Genomic DNA, 22,355 nt, shown 5'->3' with positions numbered 1-22,355 from the left:
CTTCCTTCCTTCCTTCCTTCCTTCCTTCCTTCCTTCCTTCCTTCCTTTCTTTCTTTCTTTCTTTCTTTCCTTCTTTCCTTCTTATTCCATACCCCTGTGGCCCTTTTCCTGTTCTTGACTACAAGGGTTAAGGGCAAGAGGACATCCAAGGCATGAATGTACAGAGATGTGGGAATTCACAGGCTACAAAGCTCTTTGCCTGATATTAGCAGAAGAGTTCTTTAATTGTACCTTCACTCGGCCCTTTTACCCAGGGTTTAGATAAGGGGTTTCTTCTTTTTTTTAAAGTTATCATTTTTTTTTAAAGATTTATTTGTTTGAAAGAGAGAGAGAGCACAAGTAGGAGGGGCAGAGGGAGAGGGAGAGAGAATCTCAAGCAGACTCCTCGCTGAGCACAGAGCCTGACATGGGGCTGAGATCATGACCTGAGCTGAAACCAAGAGTCGACTGTGTCACATAAGCACCCCAAGGCATTTCTGATTACTTACTTCATACCAGATTTCCAGAAGAGGCTACATGAGAAGAGGCTGGAGATAAAGGCCAGAGGCATGTACCCCAATTGCAACAGGAATGATAGTTGCAGCTCAGTGGGTGATCCAGACATTATAACAGAAGAAAACAGGCCATTCATGGCCATTTAGCGAAGGGGCAAGCCTTCCATCCCTTTTCAGTAGGCTGTGAGGGTTACATTTGTAGAGTACAATATTAGAAGTAGTTAAGATACCCTGGGCATCCAGGAAAAGCAGATTTGATGTAGTTTATTCTGTTTATGAAGGCAGGGAGGTATGTGGCATGTTTTGCACTCAGCTCTCATGACAGTTTACCAAGCAAAGATTGAGGAGTGCTGATATCTGTTAATAGGGAAGCTTAAAAAATTTGTTCTAATGGAAGCAGTTAAATAATTGGTGGCCATGTTTTTCTTTAGAAATCAATTTTATAAGATTATGTGGTTGAAAATATCCTCTACACATTCTAGGGTTTCTGTCGCATGTAATTGTGGCGTTTGGTTCAGGTGGTACTTGAAAAAGTTAAAAATTCAGCTTCTGTAACGAGTACAATTTTAATTTGTACTTTAGATCGCAAATGTCAGTGACTTGACATGGTCCAGAGTTTGTAGCTTTTATTTCTCCTTTGGTTTTGTATATGGTTGAAGACGATCTCCTGGCATTACTACCTCTCCTGCAGCATGTGCTCTGTATCAGCCACGCGTTGGATTAATGACCTCTGCATAAGCACTCTGTGCGGCACCGTGTATCCACACTGCTTTTCAGACCAATTCGTGAATCTCTATAGTAAGTCTGTGCCATCTTTCCTTGTCTTATATTATACGAAATCCCCGAATGTGTTGGCTTTCTGAATATGTCTATAGCATATGTGCAGGAAATTTTCATGACATTCTATTTCTGTAATCCAGAATGTGTAGTAACTTCAGGAGGAAGGGAGCTCAAGTTTTAAGTTTTATTCCAGGATTTGTCAACCTTAGCATTATTGGCATTTTAGGCTGGATAATTCTTTGTTGCGGAGGGTTGTCCTACATGTTGTAGAATGCTTAGCGACGTCCCTGACCTCTACTCATTAGATGCCATTTGTATCTCCCCTAGTTGTGACAACCAAAAATATTTCTAGGCAGGGCTCCTGGATGGCTCAGTCGGTTGAGCATGTGCCTTCGGCTCAGGTCATGATCCCAGGGTCTTGGGATCGAATCCCGTGTTGGGCTCCCTGCTCCGTGGAGCCTGCTTCTTCCTCTGCCGCTCCCCCTGCTTGTGCTTGCTCGCTCTCTTTCTCAAATAAATGAATAAAATCTTTAAAAAAAATGTTCCTAGGCATTACAAATATCCCCTGGGAGGCAAAATTATCCCTGGTTGAGAACCAGTGGTTTATTCTGTGCAAAGAATGGTTTTGAAGGTAAATACATAGTTTACATTTTTATAAGAAGATGACTAAACATTTATCGAGCACTAACCATAGGACAGCTCTAGCACAAAGCCAGCTATACAGAGGAAGCATTCCTGTTCTCAAAGAAAACATACACAGGAACAAGTAAATACAACATCATGTGATACGGGCTATAACAGATACAGAGATTGAGGGAGTGGTTACCTCTGCCAGAAAGGCACAAGAAAAAGGGAGGGGTGATATTTGACCTGGGCCTTGAAGGATGAATAGGAGTTCACCAGACTGAGTTTGCAATGGATGTCACAACAGAGAAATAAATTATGAATGAAGGCTAAATGACTCTACATTATGGTCTGCATATTGGGCTATGCTTTTTGTCCCAGTATAGTTATTAATAGCACTGTTTTTACTCTCAAAAATGCCCTATTTGGGGGCACCTGGGTGGCTCAGTCACTTAAGTGTCTGCCTTCGGCTCAGGTCATGATCCCAGAGTCCTAGGATCAAGCCCTGCATCGGGCTCCCCACTCAGTGGGGAGCTTGCTTCTCCCTGCTGATCCCCTTGCTTGTGCTCTCTCTCTTTATCAAACGAATAAATACAGTCTTTTTTAAAAATGCCCCAGTTTGAACAATAAGTTACATGGTCAATCTGGTAAGGGCTTGGAGACTTGAAACCATGAGGGCAAATGGTATATTAGAGGTATAGTGAGTCCTTTTAGTTGTCAGAGTGTAGTTTGGGGGTAGAAAGAGATGTGGAAGAGATGAGGTTGGAACTGGTTGTGGAAAGTCTCAGAGGGTCTTGTATGCCCTATTACGAAGACTGGACTTGTTCTGGACATTCTAGGAACTATTTCAAAGCTTCCAGGTAAGGGAGTGTGTTGAGAGGACAACCACAGGGAAGGTAAGCTTTCTGGATCCTTGAGAAGTTTCCGTTTGATCCATATGGTGTGTGCTTCTCCCAAACACTTCCACTTAGAGAAAATAGTTTCCTGAGAAGCTATCCTTGGCCAAGTTTTGTTTGATTACATCCAGTTACTGTTCCCAACTGTGTGACTTTCAACTCAGTTTCTTTAAGAAATGTATAAAGGAGATTTTTAGGGGATTCATGTTGATTTTCTTCTTGATTTATGAATGAAAGGAGTTTAGCTCTGTTCCTGAAATTTGAATGGATGGTGACTGTTTTAGCTGAAGATAGAGAGAGACATAGATGGGGTTTTCTAACTCGGTAGTTGGCCAAGTACAGCCTATGGGTGAAATCTAGTTTGCTGCTTGTTTTTGTAAATAAAGTTTTATTGGAACACAGCCGTGGTCATTTGTTTACTGTCACTGAGGGCTGTTTCCACGCTACAAAGGCAGGGTTGGATAGTTGCCACAGATGCAGCATGACCTGCAAGAGGCTAAAATGGTATCTGGCCATTCAGAGACAGTTTGATCCAGCTGAATTTGATAACTTTTTTCATAAAATCAGTGAATCTCTCCCATTTTCCCCATCTTCACTCTGGTTAAGATAGTTCTGTGAATGAACTAAGTTATACTGTGTTTGGTACACGTATTTGTTCCGGGGTGGGGGGTGGGGCTCGTGTTTTCAGTCTTACAGGAGTAATTGTCTTATCCAGGATTTTACCTGAGAGAGGCATAAAGCTCTAGAACTTGGCTTTTCTGTCTTTCAGGAAGTTTAGAATTGACTCCCTGGATGTGTTACCAAACTCCCACAGAGACGCTGCCAAGGCCACATGGCGTGTTCGCTCCCTCCCAGCGCCTGTGGCGTGTCTGGCGGCTTTGCTTTCTCAACTCGAGTCAAAGCCAGAAAGGACAAATACATTTCACAATTTCAAGGTTTTTTCTTTTTAAGGTGTTGTTTTACATGAATGTGTGTGTTTGAGAATATTTTTAGCTAAAAAATACAGGAAGAAAAAGAGGTGGTTGGTTGGTTGGTTGGTTGGCCTTAGAGCCTTTCCTCCCCCAATCCTGTGGTCTGTCCTTGTTTTAATGGCCATGTTTGTCTACTGCCATTGGGAGTGACACTTGCCCTCTGATTAGTGTCAGGCTGTATACTGGTGTTGAGTGGAAACTGGACCTTTGGAGAAACAGCCAGCAAAAGCAAGATGTTCACGAGGGACTGTGTGAATGAATGAACCCGAATTGGTGACTTCGCCCCCTTGCCTCCACCAGTCTGGACAGCTGCAGCTCTTTGGTGGGATTTGGCCGCTTGCTGTCAGGGATTCGTCAGTAAAAGGAGTGTGGCTATCCTAGAAAACCAGTTCAGATAAGTGAAGAATGCTGTTTGGTCATTTATGGTCCTGGACCTTGCCCCTTGTTCTTGCTCTGTGAAGTGCTTGTGTGAGGGTTTCCTTGCGTTTTTATTTGCTCCTTAAAAGCCCCAAGTGATTTTTACATCCCGTGAAACCCTCACATTAGCTGCTTGAAATTTTAGTCTGGAAATCCCTGGGATCCCTTAAAATAGCTTTTCTTTTGTGCTCTAGAAAATTCTTCTCACTGATTGCTAGCAGCTACCTCTTAGAGTTAATGAGGTTTTTGTCCGGATCTGTGTGCAGGGCTGAAAGGAACATTCCACCCCAGCGAGACAGAGCCATACGCGAAGCCAGCGGGGCAACCAGATCACTGTCACCCTCTCCGAAAACGAACCCCCCAAGTCCTGGGTGTGCCTTTCTCCTCTTTCCTCCCACTTTTTAAAAAAACTAATCAATTTTATTTATTTATTTTTAGAACAGTTTCAGATTTACAGGAAAACGAAGCAGATAGTACAGACAGTTCCTGCATACCCCCCTCCATCCCCAGAGTTTCTTTATTATTAACATCTCATGTTAATGTGGTACATTTGTTACAGTTAATGAACCAATACTGATACCTTATTATTAACTAAAGTATATAGTTTATTCAGGTTGCTTTAGTTTTTTTTTTTTTTACGTTATGTCCTTTTTCTGTTCCAGAATCCCATCCTGCATGTACCACATTACATTTATTTATTTATTTTTCTATTTATTTATTTTTCTATTATTTATTTATTGTTTGATGTAGTGTTCCATGATTCATTGTTTGCATATAACACCCAGTGCTCCATTCAATACGTGCCCTCTTTAATACCCATCACCAGGCTAACCCATCCCCCCACCCCCTCCCCTCTAGAACCCTCAGTTTGTTTCTCAGAGTCCATAGTCTCTCATGGTTAGTCCTGCCTCCTTAGGCTCCTGTTGACTATGACCATGTCTCTCCCCAACTTGCCTTGACCTTGCTGACTTGGTCATTTCTGAGGACTGCTGGGCAGTATACTGTAGGAGGTCCCTTACTGGAATTTGCTTGATGTTTTTTTCATGATGAGATGGGGTTCCGGGTTTGAGAGGAAGACCACAGAGGTCAAGTGCCATTTTCATTCCATCATGTCAGGGGTACGAGTATCTACAGGATTGAAGCCTGTTGCTGTTTAACTAACAACCTGGCTGGAGTCATGTCGGTCAGGTTTCTCCACTGAAAAACCATGCTTTCCCTGCCCTTCCTGTACAGTGCTCTTTGAAGGGAAGTCACTATATGCAGCTCACACTTAAGGAGTGGGGAGTATTGCTCTACTTCCTTGAGAGAGGAGTATTTACATTATTTATTGGGATTTCTTCTGCCTGGGAGCTTTGCTCCATTCATTCATTTATTCATGTTAGTATGGAATCACCGCTATTTGCTTTTTGCTTTGGGTTATGGTCCAATACTACTTTTTTTTGTTGCTAAACGTGTGCCAGGTTTGGCCATTGGAAACTCTTTCAGTGGGCTTCTGTGTCATGTTCACATGCCCCCGCCATTGTGGCCTTCCTTGGTTTGTTTTTGAGCATTTCCTTACTTTCTGGCACTGTCAGACCCTCCAGGCTCACCTTGTGTATTTCCTGTCCCAGTCCTAGAATCAGCCCATTTCTCCCAGGAGCCTTTTATTGGAGAATGGTACTACCGACCAAGATCTGGGTGCTGGGTGTGCTGATTGCTGTAGGGGTGTCATTTCTTTTAGGTCCTCTCAGCTGACAAAGGAAAAAATGTGTGTATGTTAACCTACATACATATGTATAAATGCATGTATACATATATATACATATATACATATGTATGTATGTATTTTTCCATGTGTAACCATCTGTATCTATGCATGAGTATGTTCAGCATACTAATGTCCCCAACATACTGATGTCCCCATTACCATGTGGATCATTCTAGACTCCTCTTGTTTATTTGTAAACTCCCTCTTCAACAGTGAGAAACTTGGTTTATATCCTCTGATGTCCATTTATTTCGTTGTTCAATTCCAGTGTATATGCATGGCAGTGTCAGCATGTTAACCTATACCCCCATGGGAAACAACTTTGTCAGCGAGAGCACAGTGCTTAGGTGCTATTTCTTGCGCCTTTAGTCTTACACTCATTTCCAAAGTTACTTAGGTCAGTACCTTTCCCCCACTCCCTTTAGCGAGGTTGTTTCATACATTTGTAAGAGTTAGAATTGTCTTGCCAGGCAGGATTCTTTCCTGGGATCCCATGACCTGCATGATGTCCTTTCTTAATTTGCAAACTGTCAAGGTTCACCGTTTGGGTGGTACAGCTGTATGGGTTTTGACAAATGCATGTCAATATCCACCATTATAGTATCACACAGAATAGTTTTACTACCCTAAAATGCCCTATGTGCCATGTATCTCACCCCTTTCCTCCTAAACCGTTGGCAGCCACTACTGTGTGTACCTTCTCTGTAGTTATATGTTTTCCACTTCTCATTTTTTAAATTCTTTATATTTGAATCTCTTAGGTGAGTACCTACTGAGGATGACCAGCTATTCAGAGCATATGGTGATTATTCTGCTGCTCTGGGAGGTGTAGGAAGTTGGATTTCTGTTTGGAATCAAGTAGAGGATAATTATGATAGCTAGGATGTATTACCTTGACAGGCGCTCCATATGTTGCAATCTGTGCTGTTGATGCCATTATCCTCCAATAAAAAGTGCATTTGCTCAGGCTTCCTGCACTGCCTGGTGGTGTGGTGGCTAGACCTGCCTTGTGTGTGTTGTACAACCTTGTTTTCCTAAGCCCAGGACAGTGATCTCCATTTATTCAGCAAGCACTTTTGGAGACACAGTCTGGAAGCCGTTCTTCCTTATTCGTGAACTGCCTCCCATGGGCCTTGATAATGATACTCCCAGTCAGATGCTTGCCTTGATTATCTGCGTCTCCAATTCAAAATTTCCAAGAGAAGGGAATACGTTATCCCTTGAACCTACCTGGGGGTAGAACAGAGTCCATGAAAGAGGTTATCTTGTCAGGTCGGCAGGTCGGGACATTCTGCATAGAAGGGGCAGGATGAGTAAAGGCCCAGAGTTAGGGCATGGAATCATCTTTAGGAGTTGCAGGACATTTGACCTAGGGAGGGATCGGGCTGGGGTTGGTAGGTGGGCAGGATCCGGTTATAAGGGGCTCCCTGTGGAGTTTAACTTCATTCCATAGATCAGAAGCCACAGCTAGGCCTTGGATAGGCCACTGTGGCCCACCTATGTGTTTTGTTTTGCTTGTTTAAATGTTTTCAGTCATTAGTTGTCATGATTTAAAAATCAAATGCTTTGACTTAAAAATCTGGTTATACATATGTAAACCTCACGGTTCAGGCAGAATTAGATCATCTAGCATTTGTGGGTCTGTCTTCCACGTGGCATTATGAACTAGGTTGTGAGTGCCCCTGTGGCCCTGGTTTTGCCTGGTCTGCTGTACCCACTGACTTTGCCAACGCTCATCCTTACAGGTTTGGCCACCTAGTAGGAGGCAGTGGGACAGGGACTTGCTTACTTCCGGTTCCTTCCCGTTGGGCAGGGTTTCAACGGTGGTACCACCTGACCATCTTGTTAATGCTTTTTGTTTCCGAGGGGGTTTTCCATTCCAAATGCTTAGATAAAAAACAGCTCTAGCCTCTGTCTTCTAGGAGGGCTTATTTAATTTTTCAGGGGACTTGTCTTGCTGTCTTTTTTTTTTTTTTTTTAAAGATTTTATTTATTTATTTGAGAGAGAGAGAGAGCCAAAGAGGGGGGAGGGTCAGAGGGAGAAGCAGACTCCCTGCTGAGCAGGGAGCCCGATGTGGGACTCGATCCCCGGACTCCAGGATCACGACCTGAGCCGAAGGCAGTCACTTAACCAACTGAGCCACCCAGGCGCCCAGTTGTCTTGCTGTTTTATACTTTGTTATTATGACTATTTTTTTCGACAATGGCTTTTTATTTTTATTTATTTATTTACTTATTTTAAATTCAAGTGTAATTAACACATGGCGTTATATTAGTTTCAGGTGTACAATAGCGTGATTCAGCAATTTTATACATTACTTAGTGCTCATCATGATACGTGTATTCTTACTCCCTTCACCTATTTCACCCATTCTCCCACCCCCTCTCCTCTGGCGACCAGCAGTTAGTTTATTATTAGTATTTTCAAAAAAACCCAAAAGAAGGTTTAAAATAATAACATGACAGCTAAGTGAATTGTCAGTGTGTTTTTACTCACCAAGGATGACTTTTATGCTTAGAAGGGAATATTTATGGTTAGTTGTTCTTGTTCAATTATTACTCAGTTTATTAAAATTGTAAATTTTAACACGTAGTATTTCTTAAACCTTAACCTCAACTTGTAGATATTATTTTATTTATAAACTGTCAATTTTTATGGTGGAAGTGGTTTTACTTATTTATCAACTAACACTTAACTTCTAAATTTAACAAATTAATGTTTTTAAGGCTTTTATTAGCATCTTACAGATTTAATCAGACTCCTTTTACATTTGAAACTATAATCACAAATTTAAACAATCTGTTTCTTTCAAATACTTTCACTAAGGCTGATAAGAAAACCAAGGAGCAAAGTCATCCACTTCAGTAACTCTCGAGAATTAATAAATCACATATATCCATTTAGCAGAACAGATTTTCTTAAATGTTTCAAACACCTGAAAAGTGTTCATGAAGTAACTCAGAACTTAACCTCTTCTCAAAACTAGTGCAAACATTGAAGATATGGGCTTTAAATTTATTTCCTTATGATCTTTAGGCTTATTGTTATATCTTCTACAGAATGCCACAATCCTACTCAATACCGAGAAGAAAAGAGCTTGCCTTAGCTCAGTCAAGGTTATGTGCTTTGACGTATGGATTGATTGCTGTCAGCATACTAGGTCTGTTTGTCCTGTGAAGGTGCTTCAAATCTCCGGAGCTGGCTGTCTGGTTACAAGGCTTCCTAATGGGTGGGAAGTTTAGATTTTTATCCTTTAGCTGGTAGTTAACCAGTTGCAGCAGGTTAGGGGCAGGCTCTGGGTTTTCATTCCTTTCCCGGGCCCTTGCCCCCTCCCACCTGACCGGGCTGCCGAAGACCTCTCCCGTGACTTCATGACCCTGGGGGGTACTGAGCCCCAGCTGCAGTGATTCCAACTTTGTCTTCTCTTACTCCCCAGTGTACTGTTGCCCTCCTTCCCGGAGTCGCATTATCGATGTACACAAGCGAAGTAACGTGATGCAAGGAGACAGAGCCTCACATTATTTAGAATTAATGCTTTTGGAGAGGCTTGAAATAGATTTCTCAAAATCTAAATACTAGAGCAAAAGAGATGTATTTAATCACATATATTCAGTCTCCACTGAAAAACTGTGGAGTTGAGGCTTACAGTAAAAACGTTTGTTAAACAGAAGAGTAAAAATAAAATGCAAAAGGAGAGATAACCACCATTTTCAGGAAAGGGCGAGGTAGACGAATCAACACTATTGAGTTCTTTGGCACGAAGACAAAAGCCCACTGATTTTGGTTTTGTTCTTTGGAAAGAGGGAGATTAACAGGTGCCTGAGAACTAATTAATCACAGATTTATAGAGCTTTTATGTTAGGGGAGAAAGGTGATTGTGAAAATGTCCACTTCAGTCTGTAAGAGTATTGGGTGGAGCAAACATTTACATCTTTATTGCACCGATTAGCATACTGCAGTGCTGTGCACTGTGGAAAATGTTCATATTTGGGGGTGGTGGTAAAAGGCTGAGTCAATTTATGGGGAGGTTTGGTGCACAAAGGAGGTGTAAGGTATCTCCCTGGTGCTCTGCTCACGAGAACAAAGGCATCCTAATGCTTTGAACGGGTCTCTTGTTAAACTGGATGCCCCTGTATTTAGAGGCAGGGGGCTGGCACTCTCCCTACACCAGCCAAATCTACCCAACCAGGAAGACAAAGTGTCAAGGAACGTTTTATTCTTACTTTAGAATTGAGGAAATATATGAGCAGGAAGATGTGTAACATATGCACCTTGGCTTTTGCGTGTTGAATAATTTAAAAATGTTCTAGAATTGTAGGCCCTCTGAGTCGAACTGTGTGTTTTAGCCTTTTTGATAGACTTTGAACAATGTCGATGAGATGAAATAAAAACTTATTGTGCATTAATTACCGACTTACTGGAGACATTGCTGGATCCATGCCGAGGAGATACGTTTTTCCAGCTTTATTGAGATATAATTGACATATAACATTGTGTAGATTTAAAATGTACTGTGTGCTGATTTGTACTATGTGCCAGTTTGTATATATTGCAAAATGGTTACTATACTAAGGTTACCTAATATCACTCATGTAATTGGTTTTTATTTGTTTGCTCACTTAGAAACTTTCAAGTATGTAATGCCTGTACTGTTAAGTACAGACACTGTGCAGAACTTACTCGTCTTATCTCAAAGTTTGTGCTTTTTGACCAGTATCCCTGCAATTCTCCTACCCCCTAGCCCTGGTAACCACCGACCTACTCTTTCTGTGAGTTTGGTTTGCTTAATGACTTTTTTAAAAGATTTTTTAAAATTTATTTGATGGGGAGAGAGACTGAGAGAGAGAGCACAAGCAGGGGGAGGGGCAGAGGGAGAGGGAGAAGCAGGCTCGATGTGGGACTCGATCCCAGGACCCTGGGATCATGACCTGAGCCCAAGGCAGACGCTTAACTGACTGAGCCACTCAGGTGCCCCAGGTTTGGTTTTTTTAGAGTCCACATATAAGTGAGATCATACAACATTGGTCTTTCTCTGACTTATTATAGCATAATACCCTCAAGGTCCATTCATGTGGAGGTGATGTTGCATGGTTGGTCACCAGAGAATTTGAGGACAAGAATTGGGAGGGGAGGGAGTGGTTAGAGTAACTGCAGAACAGGGCAAGTCTTATTCATGGCAATTTTTTTCCTGTTACTATTCAACAACTATTTATGCAAAAATGCTGTGTTCAGAGCACTGTGCTGGATGCAGCTGTGGATACAGAAGAAAACACAACAGACACCTCCCTGAACACAGGAGCTTATATTCTAGTGTAGTTTTGTCTGTTAGAACATTCTGCAATGATGGAAATGATCCATAGGCATGCTGCCCAACACAGTAGCCAGTAGCCATATGTCACTATTGAGCACTTGAAATGTGGTTAGCATGACTGGAGAACAGACTTTAAGTTTTATTTAATTTTAATCAATGTGAGTTAAGTAGCTGCATGTGGCTAGTGACTCATTACATAGCATAATTGTAGTGGATCACATGGATCCTAATAGTCTTCCTATTTAGACTCCAGGAAACTAGAAAAATTTGATACCAAAGGCTAGAGTGCCAGGCTCAAATAATTCCACATATTGGGAAATGAGAGTCCTATCTTGGATATATTTTTGCTATGACATTTCCCAAAGTGAGTTCCATGGAACACTAGTTCCATGAGATGCAATGCCCCCCAAAACTTTTTTTTTACTATTTTTTTAAAAAGATTTTTTATTTATTTGTTTCTTTTAGAGAGAGAGAGAGAAAAAGCAAGCAGAGGGAGAGGGAGAGAATCCCAAGCAGACTCTACACTGAGCACAGCCTGAACCAGGGCTTGCTCTCACAACTCTGAGATCATGACCGGAGCCAAAACCAAGAGTTGGCCGCTTCACTGACTGAGCCACCCAGGCATCCCTGCCTAAAAAACTTCTCATGGTTGATAACACTCCCTGCTGTCATATCCTTGTGGGGCTAGACAATGAGCACCAGCATATTTCTTCTCTGTTAAGTCACAGTAATGAAACTGATGCTTCATTCAGTTTCAGTTTGGCTGGGTTTCTCAAACTTAGCTGTTGATTGCACCCTTTTATTCACTGACACCTATCAACATACAAACACTTTGGGTAGTGCTACTCCAGGGAGACAACTGAGCTAGCTTTAGGACTGGCTTAAACACCAAAGGAATGAATGGTTATGGTTTTGCCATGGACTGAATGATTGTGTCCCCCATCTCCCCTCCCAGATTCATATGTGGAAACCTGATCCCCAGTGTGATGGTGTTGGGAGGTGGAGGAGCCTTGGGGAGGTGATGAGGTCACAAGGGTGGACCCTTCCTGAATGTGATTAGTGCTCTTATAAAAGAGACCCCAGAGAGGTCCCTTTCCCCTTACCCCATGTGAGGACCCAGCACAAGGACTGCCATCTATGAACCAGGACATGGTTTCTCACCATGACTCTGCAGGTACCTTGACTGTGGACTTCCTAGCCTCCAGAACTGTGAGAAATAAATTTCTGTTTATAAGCCACCCAGTCTGTGGTACTTTGTTACAGCAGCCCGAATAGACTAAGACAAGTCTCTGCTTGGTTCTTGATTTTTCAAGAATATGAGAATCCCTCCACTCTCCTAGATTTGGGTTGGTAGAAATGTGACAAGATTAGGGGCATAGAACCACATATTATGCATTTGGGTACTGAATACATTTGCTTCTTTCAGTAACAACAAAAATCTTCCGAGAGTTTGATCTATCTATATCTATATCAATATATCTATATAGCATTTTGTTTATTTTGTCTTGCCAGTTTTCTAAGTTGTTATCAGCTAGCCTGTAGCCCAAGTTAGCCTAAATTAATACATGCCCAGAGAAGTCGAACGGTTTGATTTTGTTTTTCTATTTGGATTTATAAAACTAGTACTCATTCAGCCATTTCCACCTTCTGACTGATGTATAAAGACCTACGTGGACTCTATGGAAGTTACTTAAGTTCCCTCAGCTACTTGGTATAAATTAGAAGCACAGGGTTTAGGACATATCGATCCCATAGGTATTTTAAGAATTCTGGTTAGATTGAATTATATACCAGTTTTCACTCATGCTATTTTATATGTGGGTGTTTTGGCATGTGTCCATATATATACACACACAAATAAGATATCTAAGTTTGCTAATGCCTTACATAAAAGGAAAACTAGACTGGATTCAAGGCTATTCATAAAATAATGCCACTCTTACTTGTCCTCTGAAACACTTTCCTGAGCATCAGAGAGGGAAATGGCATGAGCAAACCATGGGTGTGGATCTCTTGTTATCCATCATGCTCATGAACACCGTCCATCATGCCTGATGTGGCGAGAGAAGGTTAGAACTGCCAAGTGTCATATCTTCCAAGGTCCCTTATGGTGTTGAAATTCTTTCATTGGATGACAGCTTTATTGAGAGTTTTCACTATAGTAAAACAGTGTATCGTGGACTAATGAATTTTAGCATCATAGGCGAGATACACTCAAAATGTATAAAGGCTTCAATAAAGAAAATGTGTAGGATGAACTTGATTTTTGGCCTGGGAGGAGGGCCAGAGCTTCTTGGGTTCCTTAACTTGGCATTTCATTTGTACGGGTTAGAAAACATTGCTTGTTTCCACCATTTGGAACTCCTCTACTCCCAGTTCTTCCTCCAGTTTACCATTTTTTTTTCCTGTGACTATCAATATTTTTCTTTTTACAGGTTTTTAGAAAATACTGTTTTATTGCGGTAAAGTACATAAAATTGTTTTAACCGTTTCTAAGCATTTTAACTACCTGTGGTATTAAGTACATTCATATTGTTTTGCAACCGTCAGACTTAACCACTTTTAATCAGTGCTCGTTTGCGTGGGGCATGTAGGGAAATTCCCAGTGGGGCCTGACCGTCTATCACTTGGAATTTCTTCATATTATTAAATTAAGACTGTTCATAAGCAAGGCCCGCCAGCCAAAGTCAACTATTTCCATAAGATAGCCATATTTACAAAGGAAGAATGACTGACATTTGCATATTCCCTGCTTGCAGTACTTTATTTATGTCACAAACAAGGCAAAAGAAAGATGTAGAGGTGAAAGTATTAACACAAGATGAATGGTGTTTGCCGACTCCCATGAGGGTGAATGGAGACTCACCATAACACCTGTAATCACTGGCCTGGGAAAGGTGATAAAAGGCTCAGAACACTTTCCTTTTCAGCTACAACAGTAGCTTCAAGATTATCTGCGAAATCCAGCCCATTGCCTTTTTCATAAATAAAGTTTTATTGGGACACAGGCACAGGTATTGGTTTACTGTGGTCTATGGGTATCTTGGTACCACATCAACAGAATGGAGTAGTTGCAGCCAAGACTATGGCACACTGAGCCTAAAGTATTTACTTTCTGGCCCTTTCCAGAAAATTTGCTGACTCCTGTTCTAGGAGCTCCGCCATAGGCCCTGGACATTATCAGCTGTGTGTAAGTTCTACCTCAGGCAGAGGGCTGAAGCAGGATGGGCCACATCTGAGTTCCCTGGGGGTGATGTATCTAATAGGGACCCTGCAGTGCCATGGCAGTGAAAAGAATCAGAGTAACAGCCCAGGTATAGCCGACCTTGAAACAATGTTCTCTGATTCAGGAGAACGTTTTATTCTGGACCATGCCTGAGAAGAGAGCGTGCTGGATTACATAATGGTTTGAATAAAGGAAGTAGGGGCCCTTTAATTAATGAAGTGGTTTATTAGGAAGGTAATTTAAGCATGCTATAAATATTTGTAAGGCTGGGGAGGCTTATGGATTCATTTGAAGGAGATGACGCTGCTCATTACATTTTGCAATCTAAGACCGAGCAGTATTTCAGTACCACCTTTGATTTGTCATACATTCTGTTTGTCAAGAAGTTCAGCAGGGGGAGAGAGTCCCTGGATTTCTGGTCTCTGAATTCTGCAAATGCCTTGTCCATTACTGAAGTCTCTGTCCCCATATTGACGCCTGGAGAGCGAGGATGCCAGTTGGTTGACTTCCACATCTCCAATGCAGCTAGCTTCTTGGGTGCTCCAGAACTTGCCTTTGGAGTGTCTTCAACTTCTCAGCTTCTTCTTCTTCTTCTTCTTTTTTTTTTTTTTTTAAGGGTGTTAGGTGGTTGGTTTCAAAGCTGCTGTTCAGAGTGGGAGCAATTCAAGTAGATTGATGGGAAGTTCACAGACGGCAAAGTAGCATTGGTTATGCCTGGGATGTGGGGAGTAGCCCTGGAAAGAAAAGCTAATGTGGACGCTGAGGGTCTGTGGACGTTACAGCATGCTCATTTGATCTGAAATTGCTGGGGTGCCAGAGTGGGTCTGCTGAGCCAATGAGTCAGTGTGGAAATGTTAATTTGCATTGTTTTTTGCTAATGAAATAATTTGCTGAGAGGAGGCGATTTAGTGAGACGTTCCCTCTTCCTTTTTTTTTTTTTTTTTTTAACTTTGAGCTGTACCAGCGATAGCTTTCATTAGCCACAAGAGTCGTAGAGTTAATGGAGTCTTTTATTTTCTATTATGCTCATTGTCTTTCCCAGGACTAAGCTCCAGGTGCCTTCAGAAGTGGCCCCACAAAATATAATACAGAAGACCAGAAACCAAATCAAGGTGCTATCCTGGCTGAAAGCCAATATATTTCTTTTGGTAGAGAATGCTATTTAGAAACTGCAGGTCTTGGTGATAAAATGATTTATCTGTCCCATCAGTAGTTCCGATATAAAGGAGAGTGGTTATGGAAACATGCCACCAGAGGGCCAAGCCTGCAGTTGGGACCGGTGATGTCAGCTCTCCAGTTCCTTGATTCACTAACCTCGAGCTAGGTTTCTCGTAGCTCAGTCTAGAGAAGGGCAGAGGAATGAGCACCATCATTAAGAACCCTGATGAATGCCAGCTGTGTTTCAACATTCTATTCTTTTAAGATCCCTCTTTCTAATCTGGATGATATGTCCCTCCGGCGACCTGGTGTCTTTGGTGGGCCCTTGACCAGGCTCCACTCTCTGACGGATGCTGTTGTAGAGGTGGTTTCAGGGTTTCCTGTTGGTTACTAATCACCAGTTAAGTGAAAGCCAAATCAAGCTGTGCGCCTGGCTCGGCCCCTGGGGGAGCTGCTCGTCTTCTCTTTCCAGCTCCTTGCCCTCAAGTGCCGCCATCATCTGTAGCCGATCAATATCCGCCAGGTACTTAAAAAATGTCCTGGCTTATGGAAATGGAGTATTATATCAGGGAATTGATTGCACAACCCAGAGGATCACAGAGTGTTTAGAGGCAAGCAAACAGCCTAAAGTAATAGGAAACCCAAGTCAGTGCCGGTTTTCCTGTCCAGCCCTTTCCTTAACCTCTTCCTCACCAATGAGCCCCAGCAAATGCAAGCAGGCCCTTTGCACAGGAAGAATGCCTGGCGGCATTGTCCTAGGCTGGCCACCTTGCCTCTAAATCAGCTCATAGAGGAACAGGTTATCAGGCTACAGGTGGATGAGAAGGGGGTGGTGGCTTTCTTAGGGTGCTGGAAAATAAGAAGGGAAAGCCTTCTATGTGACCTATCCGTACATGTTATATATTATCTGTGCACATAAATCTCTGCCTGGACTATTGCAGTCAGCTCTTTGCAGACTTCCCTGCTTCTCTGACCCCCTCACTTGAGCATCATTTTGGAGTGATTCTCTAGTGTCAGAGACCTCCAGGAGCCACCCCCCCCCCCCCCCCCGCCTTATCTGGGTTAAAACCTTGCATACAACGGATGTTCATGAACGATAGGTTCAACATTGCTTTTATCCCCCGTCACAGACCCTTGGGTGGGTACATGGCATTGCATCTGGGGTGTGACCTATGACCTAATGGAGACCTTTCCATAAATTATGACATCAATAATTCAGAGTCAGGCTGTGTAATTTACTGCTTCTCCAGAGGGTTGGAGAAATGTTGGGCTTCTTGGAGCCATAAAAGTTCTTTCGACATAAAACCTGCAGAAGTGGGTTTGGCAGGCAAGCTCTCTTCCATGACTTCAGTGATGCTTTTTCAAAATCAAGTTTTACTTCAGTGAGTTCTTTGTTAGCCATGGATGATCTGGAAACGTCGTTGTCACCATCAGGTACAGCCCCTTTTATTTCTGAAACCCGAGTCAAATCTGCTAGCGGTCAGCCATCCGTGGCAGATCTGGTGCTCACCTTTTCTTCCTGCTCAGAGGGGAGGAGTGACCAGTGAGGGAAGAGGACTGGAGGCTCAGGATGCTCCCCAGATCGATAAATTAGGTCCTGCATGATTGGGAATTGATTATTTTGTTAATTGGCTGGTCTTTGATCAGCGATAAGTACACTGGGTAAGATGCAGAATCAGTGATTGTAAACTTTTTCCCATCCTGGCACAGAGCCTTGTAAAAATACTCATTGAGTATCTAAAATGTCCTTGTTAATGGAGAATCATTTTGGCTTTAAGAGCTTTATATTCTGGTTGTGAGAGTGGTGATAATAGATAAACGAGGATGGTGACAATGAAGGGACAAGGTTTTATTTACTGATCTTTCAGCGTGGGCCCGTCAGGGAACGAGGATACAGCTTCCTCTATATGTGCGAGGCTGGTCAGGCCCAGAGGGATGCTTTATCAAGTGACATGGCCCCAGAGGGGTTTCCAGTTAGGTGGCAGAGACAGTCATGTAACTGGTAATGAGTAATAATAATAATTAATAATAAAGGAGCAGAAGTAGCCACTGCCCCAAATGACTTCCCACTGTTTCAGCTCCATCGGTCTGCTGGTGGCCAAGCTGACGACTTCTGGCTGGGGTTGGTAGGAGAGGGAGGTCACATATATTTTCCAAGAAACAATTTAGGAGGTAGTTGGCGGGGAAGGCGGGGGGAGGCTGAGAAGTTCAAAGAACCAAGCGAAAAGACATGAGCTGTTTGGTTCCCTTGTGGTGAAGGGATTGCTTTGTTTGCTCGAGCCTGGCCGAGACAAGTGGCAGATAATCCGCAGGGCAGACTGATGGGATGGCGCGCCCTCCTTCTGTGGTCACATCTTTGTCTATGCTGTCTTCAGTGCCATTTGTGAAATCTAGAGCAGCCTCGGGGGACACCCCCAAACTCATGGCACTTCATAGCGGTGTAGATTCGTAAGGTTGAACAGTGGCACCTGGCACTCAGAATTCAGGCTGGATCGTTCCCGCCAGTGGCAAACACAGCTCTCCATTCTTCTTTTTCTCCCGGTTTTCCCTCATTTGAGGTGAGGGGAGAAGCCAGAACGGTTAATCAAAGGATCGTTTCTTGGCGGGGAATGTTTGACGGTCTTGCTAAGGAATCTTTGATACTTTTTCCGGAGGTGGTGTAATTGAGATTTCAAACCCAATTTGGAAAATATAGTCAATGTTTGGAATTTGGTTGATATTCATTAATTTCCATTCTCCTCTCTCATTAGGCCTTAACTTATTATGATTACTTTTTAGTTTTTTAAGTTATTTAATTATTTTTTCTTTTTTTTTTATTCATTTATTTGAAAGAGAGAGCACGAACCAGGGGAGGGTCGGAGGGAGAAGCAGACTCTCCGCGGAGCAGGGAGCCTGACGTGGGAGCCAATCCCAGGACCCAGAGATCATGACCTGAGCCGAAGGCAGACGCTTAGCCCCCTGAGCCACCCAGGCGCCCCTTATTATTACTTTTTTATTGAGTAAGCTGTGTACCCAATGTGGGGCTTGAACTCATGACCTCGAGACTGAGTCATAAGCTCTCTTGACTGAGCCAGCCAGGCGCCTTATCTTATTATTGAGATGAGCAGTCACCAGGTTCTTTGTCTTGGTGCTCTTTAATGGACTGCCACAAGCTCTTTGGCACATTGATAAGTTTTGCTGTCATCATGTAATTTGAGCAATAGGAAGTCACAACTCATATGTGTCCAGTATGTGATCACAGGCATGTGCCCTTGAAAAAATAAGCTATGTAGGAGGCATGTGTAGGGTTTTTAAAAGGAGTAACTGGTAAATATTTCCTGAATTTATGTTACTTGACACGTGTGTGTGTGTGTGTGTGTGTGTGTGTGTGTGTGTGTGTAGTGCTTGCTACGGGCTGGACACTGTTCCAAGCATTTTATTTTATTTTTATTTTTTAACGATTTTATTTGTTTATTTATTTCAGAGAGAGGGAGAACGAGCAGGGAGGAGGGGCAGGGGGACAGAGAGGGAGAAGCAGGCTCCCCATTGAGCAGGGAGCCTGATGCGGGGCTCGATCCCAGGACCCCGGGACCATGACCCGAGCTGAAGGCGGACGCTTAACCGACTGGGCCTCCCAAGTCGCCCCATTTTCTAAGCATTTGCTCCTCACAGAGGTCCTGCAAGGTAGATAGTTTTATTACCTGATCCTTTTGTCGCTTATATGTTTGTTTTGTGTTCAGCTGCTTCTGGTTTCAGAAAATTCTTTGGAGAAAACCTCAAAACAGAGAATTCTGTTCATTCACTGCTACCTCCTTCTTCCCGAAAATTGAAGTTCCACCTTTATTTGATGAGCTCAGTGGCAAAGCATCAGCTGTTCCCACCACAAGGTCAGACCAGGTTGGAAATGATTTTGTTTCAGGTCCCCTGAGAGTCTGTGAAGAGTGAGAGTGTGTGGAAGTTTTGGCCCACGGTGTCCTCCGCTTGGGATTATGTGTTCCCGAGGGCAGATGTGTGCCCACAGCCACCCAGGAGGACCCGGATGACCTCCCGGCGGTTTTGTTTTTGGACTGGATGTTGTGTTCATGGTGGATCATGTTGCATGTTGGCTTTGGAGCGTGTGTTGGAGGAACAGTTGAGATTTTAATCTTTATGGGGTGACATTTTTGATACGTCTGACCCTTTCAGGTTGGTTTAATTAAATGCCAGGGAGAGCTGTCCAACAGGTGGCTTTCATTTTGGAAATGTGTATGTTTTTCCAGGGCCCTTTATGGTGGCTTGATCCGATGGCCATACATCATTTTGGCTTATTCTTACATTAGTGCCTGCGACTAATTGCCAGGTCTGCTCCCTTTTTTTCTCCCCGGCCCTGAGATCTGCTGACTGGTTTCTGTTGAGTTTTGGGTTTCCTGCCTGTCTGGGAGGCTTGGGACCCCATGCTCAGGGAAGGTAGTCAAGCCCTAAAGCTAAAGCTGGGCTGGAGAAAGCAGGTTAAAGTGGGTGTGGAGGGCCTGGGTGTGGAGGGACCAGGGAATGAGCCAGCCAGCGCCCTGGGCGCCGGAAGGGGCCGGATATGGGAACTCTCCTCAGTGAAGCCCCGTGGCCCATGGACAGTGAGGTTCAGATTTCCCCCTTTCATCTCCTGGCCTTCCCTTCCTCCAGGTGTCAGCTGCCTGCAGAAGCCTTTGAGGAGAAATTACTCCAGGGCAGGCTTAGCTCACTGGTTTTAGCAAACATCACACCTTTGACTTCCAGGCTGAATATTCACCATTTCCTGACCAGTGTTCCTTCCTACTCCATGACCCTGCTTTTAGTTTCTTGAAAGTTGAGGCCCCTTGTTCTGAGGGGGAAGATTTAGTATATTCCTATCTTCCTGAGAGAGCCGGGATAGGGTTGTGGTTAGGGACCAGATTGTTAGGCTCACATCTTTGCTGCTAATTGGCTGTGTGACTCTGGTAAGTGAGAGACCCTCCCTGTGCCTTGGTTTCCTTGTCTTTAAAGAAAGGGGTAATAGAGTATCTACCTCAGAGGGTTAGGCAGATGTTAGTGATTGTTTTCTTCTCTGCCTTCCCAGCTCTCCTCCATAGAGGGACCATAGGACGAAGGCAGGAGTTTTTGTCCCACATCCCCACCCCCATTCCAGGCACCTGGAATAGTGCCTGGCCCTTAGCAGGTGCTCAACATAACTGTTGAATGAATAAATATGGGAAAGACTGTGTGAATGCTCTTTGCTAGGGCCTCTTGTATACCACGTATCTTTGGAATAGAGAGAGGATCAAGGAGGAAGGGCAGGGAGCTGGAAATGTCGGGAAAATGCAAGAACTAATAATCCTCATTTTCCTACACACTGTCCACTTTCTGCATTGTTGAGCTGGCCCTTTTCCCTTACTGCCCCCCGTGGAATCTGACGCTTTCTAGAAGGTCGCCCAGAGCACTGGTGACTGACTTGGGGGGCTGCATTAGGAGTGGCAAGGAGCTTGTGAGAATACTTGGGAGATAATATATACCATGGGGCAGAGTGACAGGGGACTCGGTGTAGACTGGTGGGGAATCTTCGTTGAACAGGAGACACTTTAGAGCTGAGATCGGAGAGGATAAGAACTAGCTAGGTCAAGAGTAGGGAACAGGTTTCTAGGCAGTGAGAACAGCATGAGCAAAGGCCCTGAGGCAGGAGAGACGTGGAAGGACAAAGATAGCCAGTGTGGCAGGAGCAGAGGGGACAGGGAGGGCCTTGGCAGAGGAGACCTCAGAAGTGAGTGAAGTTGCATCATGCAAGATCTTTAGGCCCATTAAGGATTTTGGATCTTATATTGAATGCTACAGGAAGCCATTAAGGATTTTAATCAGGAGTACATACTGACCTCATTGGTAGTTTAGGAAAAATCTTTATGTTAAATAGAGGGAAAATGGATCAGAAGTGAGTGAGAATGGATGTGGGGAGATCTGCAGGAAAACTTTTATGTTTTGACTTCAGGGTTTAAAAGAGTATTTAAAAATCCATAAGATCACTTCAATACATGTTGGAAGACATTTCTCAAAAGTCAACATCTATTTTTATTAAGCTTTTGTTTTGAAATAATTTTCAATTTATAGTAGAATTGCAAAGATGTAAGAACATTTTCATATACCATTTCAATGGGTGCAGGGCTGAAGACAGTGTTATATAGTAAATGATTTTTTTAAAAGTTTCACTTTTTAACTTTGTTGGTTTATAGAATACCATTTTAAAAATAGTTCTTAGTATATTGCTAGGCTTTTTTTCTTTTTTTAAAGGATTTTGTTCCATTTCTTTTTTCAAAGAAATGGAACAAATAATCCTAAAATTTGTATGGAACCAAAAAAGACCCTGAAAAGCCAGAGGAATGTTGAAAAAGAAGAGCAAAGCTGGTGGCATCACAATTCTGGACTTCAAGCTCTATTACAAAGCTGTTATCATCAAGACAGTACGGTACTGGCACAAAAACAGACACATAGATCAATGGAACAGAATAGAGAGCCCAGAAATGGACCCTCAACTCCATGGTCAACTAATCTTCGACAGAGCAGGAAAGAATGTCCAATGGAAAAAGGACAGTCTCTTCAACAAATGGTGTTGGGAAAATTGGACAGCCACATGCAGAAGAATGAAACTGGACCATTTCCTTACACCACACACAAAAATAGACTCAAAATGGATGAAAGACCTAAGTGTGAGATAGGAATCCATCAAAATCCTAGAGGAGAACACAGGCAGCAACCTCTTCGACCTCAGCCG

General features: G+C 43.1%; 1 protein-coding gene across 4 annotated transcripts in view; it reads left to right on the top strand.

Annotated features, from left to right (window-relative positions):
• OSBPL10 (oxysterol binding protein like 10) overlaps positions 1–22,355 on the top strand; it is a 307,228-nt gene that overhangs the window by 63,199 nt on the left and 221,674 nt on the right. The window contains exon 1 of one of the 4 annotated variants that reach the window (XM_073901198.1): positions 16,906–17,059. The exons of the other annotated variants lie outside the window; for them this stretch is intronic. The gene's annotated coding sequence lies outside the window, so the exon portion shown is untranslated. Of the gene's footprint in view, positions 1–16,905; positions 17,060–22,355 lie in introns of those variants that run through there. 4 annotated transcript variants of the gene reach the window in all.

The sequence above is a fragment of the Callorhinus ursinus genome, unplaced genomic scaffold (genome assembly GCF_003265705.2).
Source record: "Callorhinus ursinus isolate GAN/ISIS: 27379988/994484 unplaced genomic scaffold, GSC_fseal_2.0 scaffold1, whole genome shotgun sequence".
NCBI lineage: Eukaryota > Metazoa > Chordata > Mammalia > Carnivora > Otariidae > Callorhinus > Callorhinus ursinus.
Note: the sequence above shows the minus strand (reverse complement) of the source record. Positions and strands in the feature narration are given on the sequence as shown.